The 4,032-nt window shown below is 32.7% G+C and overlaps 1 long non-coding RNA gene across 1 annotated transcript; it reads left to right on the forward strand.

Annotated features, from left to right (window-relative positions):
• Nucleotides 1-1,270: 1,270 nt before the first annotated feature.
• Nucleotides 1,271-4,032, forward strand: LOC127841875 (uncharacterized). Its single transcript, XR_008031386.1, has 2 exons — nucleotides 1,271-2,245; nucleotides 2,536-4,032. It is a non-coding gene; the product is annotated as an uncharacterized LOC127841875 (long non-coding RNA).

Raw genomic sequence — 4,032 nt, forward strand, 5'->3', positions numbered from 1 at the left:
ATGTCTGGTGTGAACATGTACAATTGAATGTCTCATCTTAGAAATTTGGACACGTGGAAAATTAGTGACTTGATTCAGACAGAAATCGCATAATGACAAATCACAACAAAAAGTGGAAATCCAGAAATTCTTGTGGCCAGCAATGTTTTTATGTGACCGACCAAGTAGTGTTCAAAGAAAAACAATAGTTCATGTTTTATTGGAACTATGATGTTGTCAGTCATTTTATGTTGAAGGCTTTAAATAACTATATTTAAATATAATACGATTAAGATTACTTGATAAAAGAAATAATGTAAAATAGTATTTTAAGCGCAAAATTTACAAGTCTATCCAATAACTGTGTCTGTATTATGACATTTTATTTTGGAAATGTTAAGGAAAATATAATGTTAGTAAATATATTTCTATGAATGTTGATTTTAACATTTGTCAAAGCTGTTTAAATGATGCTGGTAATTTTGTTTTATGAAATGTATTATTTTCATGTAATGAGACATGCTTCAGTTTTTTTGTGGCTTAACCTGTAATATAGAGGTGGTAGTTACAAGAATTGTTTAGCCAGATGGAGAATGTTTATGCTATGGCTTTGATACTCTTAAGTGTGCCAATTGGTGTCAGGTTTATATCAAGAATATTGTTTATTGTCTTACAATTTCTTGAAAATATTGATTAATTTTAGACAAAATCATTTAATCTTCCTTAAATTGTCTATTCTGTATTTACGACCAGTTATTTATTAATTTGCTTGAACATGATTTAAGAATGACTTTTTTGTTGCTTAAAATGCTTTATATGTTTTAAAACTGAGCATTTAAAAACGAAAATGAAGGATGTGGGAATAATGTCTAAAGTTATGATAATTATTTTTTGTTTTTGTAAAGTTAATTATGCTTTATATGTTTGTGTATAGGCATTTAGACGACCAGATTAACCTGACCAAGAATCCTTGATCAATGTGTTTATCGGTCAGTTCATTTGTCATTTGTATAAAGAGCGATTGCGAAATGATTGTATTGTTAATGAAAATCATGCGTTTATTGTTGCCATTTTGATTTTCGCTGTAAACATGTATTTGTACAAACAATTTTCATCATGTACATCTTTTAGATGCCAGATAATAAAAACAAACATTGCTTGTGGAGATGCTCATTTAAAACTTTCTTAATGATACAGAACAACACATTCTGAAGAGGCTAATAAATTATGCTTTAGGCAAAAGGAACATCTTGTTACTAGTATATGTACTGCTTTTCATTAAATAAAGTTGTATCCGTTGTTAGATAATGCTTTTGTTCATCTCTCAACATAACAAGTACATTCATACAGTTATTAAAAATATGACACTCTTTATTACTAGTAATTCTCAGCCATCAGTTTGTATTGGGATTTTGTGGAATACTTACTAAACTAATATACGTCTGTTTAATGAATGAATAGCTATGGTACAATATGATACTCAGTGTTACAAAACATGTGTAATATAAATATAATGTCATTTATTTGAAGTCATAAAATTTAGTTGTCCATACAATGCTTACAGTTTTGCAATTGCGATGATAAAGGAAATGTTCTGCTCAAAATGTCTTTTTAAGACATGTGAAAATTGTAGCAATCATATTGTACTTGTATTTATATTAAACATTATAAGAATTTACTTACGGCTGATGATAGCGGCTGTTTACTATTTGTGTTACAGTTAGTTTCACTCGACCATTAGACCATATTTCCTTAAACATGTGATTGTTTATATTGAACTTTAATTGAATGCATGAAACATGATTGTTCTGTTGCTTAACAGCTGAAAAAAGCTTGATGTTTGTAAAATTGTATGAAATGTTTCAAATAAATCATATTGATTTCATAAAAAAATAAAATTCCATTTTGCGTTACTTTGAATGCATAACAAACAATTGTTACCATACAATCATATTAGTATTGAACTTAATTAATACTTTAAGATGCAATTTTTACAATAATGTGTTAATATTGTCATCCATTCCAAATAAGCATTGTGCATTCGTAAATATAGGGTGTATATACACTGCTTAGATGCCTTTTTATGCCCCCCTTCGAAGAAGAGGGGGTATATTGCTTTGCTCATGTCGGTAGGTCGGTCGGCCCGTCCGTCCACCAGATGGTTGTCAGACGATAACTCAAGAACGCTTGGGCCTAGGATCATGAAACTTCAAAGGTACATTGATCATGACTCACAGATGACCCCTATTGATTTTTAGGTCACTAGGTCAAAGGTCAAGGTCACGGTGACCAGAAATAGTAAAATGGTTTCCGGATGATAACTCAAGAACGCATACGCCTAGGATCATGAAACTTAATGGGTAGATTGATCATGACTCGCAGATGACCCCTATTGAATTTGAGGTCACTAGGTCAAAGGTCAAGATCACGGTGATTTGAAATAGTAAAATGGTTTCCGGATGATAACTCAAGAACGCATACGCCTAGGATCATGAAACTTCATGTGTAGATTGATCATGACTCGCAGATGATCCTTATTGATTTTCAGGTCACAAGGTCAAAGGTCAAGGTCACGGTGACCCGAAATAATAAAATGGTTTCCGGATGATAACTCAAGAACGCATACGCCTAGGATCTTAAAACTTTATGGGTAGATTGATCATGACTCGCAGATGACCCCTATTGATTTTCAGGTCACTAGGTCAAAGGTCAAGGTCACGGTGACCCGAATATAGTAAAATGGTTTCCGGATTATAACTCAAGAACGCATACGCCTAGGATCATGAAACTTCATGGGTAGATTGATCATGACTCGCAGATGACCCCTATTGATTTTCAGGTCACTAGGTTAAAGGTCACGGTGACCTGAAATAGTAAAATGGTTTCCGGATGATAACTCAAGAAGGCAAACGCCTAGGATCATGAAACTTCATGGGTAGATTGATCATGACTGGCAGATCAGCTGTATCGGGAGGAGGAGGCTGAATATGTCCCAAAATTAGTCAGTGAAAACCAAGATTTGGTCAGGGAAAAGTCAGTGAAAAGTCAGGGAATTTTATTTCATCAGGTTGGTGGCAACCCTGATAAACTACATAGCAACTTCATATTTGGCTTACTGGGGGGCATTGTGTTTCTCGAAGAAATCTTGTTTAAATTGCTTGTGCACGTCATATTGATTAAAGACTCTTGCATATTTGTGTGTGCCTATGTCTTACTTATCTCTTCATAGTCCTTAAATTACTGCAAATAGTATTTTAATAATGTTACGATATTTATCTAAACTATAACCAGGTTATCTGTTAATTTAAGTTTCATACATTGTATTGTCTAGCTAATTAAATTGAAGTGTCTATATTCTCGCCAACATGCATTGTCTGTGTATGGTTTAGACAAAGCACATTACACAACTCATGTTGTTTTTCTCCATCATTAATAACCGATGTTTATTCCGTAGAGGTCGCATTATACTAAATATTTCAGTTGTGCAATGCTTTGCTCTCTTAATAAATCAGCACTATTTATTGATTTTTTATATGGGCACTTCCCATGACTTTATTCGTGAATATTTCTTTGAATGTGCGGTAGGGAAAATATTGTTTGCTTGAAGGTTAGAAACTTAATGTTGACATCTTGAAAGATGGCAGTAAACATTTAACTGCAGAGTAGCTGGGAAAAAGATTGCTGTTAAATAATAAGACAGAACTCCACGCAAGATATGTCATGCATGCGATATGCATGAACTATCTTTTTAAAATAATTTGGATCTGAATTATCTTTGAGAAATGGTATGGTTATGAGGGTCTCTATGTGCAAAATGTTGCATTTATTTAGTGTACAAGTTATTGCTTAAGCATTGATTTTGTTATGGAAATAATATAGTTTATGTGACTTAAAGAGATATACATGTTTATTTTAGTGATGTGTTTTTGCTGATCCAAATCTGTTCCTGCACACTATTTAAAGTAGATAACTACAAGTTATCTCATTTAAATGGGAATAGTATTGTACTGTGGAAAAGTGTTGTGAGTTCAAATAAAAATACTATGAACCGTT

The sequence above is a fragment of the Dreissena polymorpha genome, chromosome 8, assembly GCF_020536995.1.
Source record: "Dreissena polymorpha isolate Duluth1 chromosome 8, UMN_Dpol_1.0, whole genome shotgun sequence".
In the NCBI taxonomy this organism is placed as follows: domain Eukaryota; kingdom Metazoa; phylum Mollusca; class Bivalvia; order Myida; family Dreissenidae; genus Dreissena; species Dreissena polymorpha.